Here is a 664-nt window from a genome sequence, read left to right as displayed (position 1 = left end):
CAGATCCTGAATCGGAAACACTTCTGGTGGCTCCAAATGGCACGTGGTTTGCGTGTACTACTGGCATTACACCTTGTGTAAGGCCCTCTATAATTATACAAAAGCAAAATTTATATATCCTATCTCATATTGTTCCTCAGGTTTATTTCTATTCAGGTGAGAGAGAAAGAAAGCATCTACAAGCCTCCACTACCTGGCGAATAAAAAGAGCCATCCCGATTCTAGTACCCCTACTAATAAGACTAGGCATAGCAGGCTCTGCTGCTGTGAGTACAGCAGCCTTGATGACAGAGAACCAGAATTTTAAGATATTAAGCCATCAAGTAGATCTAGATTTAAGTGACTTAGAAAAATCTATTAGTTACTTGGAACAATCGGTGGATTCATTAGCTGAGGTAGTGTTACAGAACAGAAGAGGACTGGATTTATTGTTTCTAAAACAGGGTGGTTTATATGTAGCCCTAGAGAAGACTTGCTGTTTTTATGCCAATCATTCTGGAGTTATTCAAAACAGCCTTTCCCAAGTGAGGAACAGAATAAGAGAGAAAAAAAAAACAATTAAACACTGAAAATAATTGGTATAAAAATTTGTTCACTTGGTCCCCGTGGCTCACCACCCTTCTGTCGGCTATAACTGGTCCGTTACTTTTAGTTCTGTTGATGC

Source organism: Propithecus coquereli, unplaced genomic scaffold (assembly GCF_000956105.1).
Source record: "Propithecus coquereli isolate 6110/MARCELLA unplaced genomic scaffold, Pcoq_1.0 Scaffold991, whole genome shotgun sequence".
Lineage (NCBI taxonomy): Eukaryota > Metazoa > Chordata > Mammalia > Primates > Indriidae > Propithecus > Propithecus coquereli.
This window is presented reverse-complemented; position numbering follows the sequence as displayed.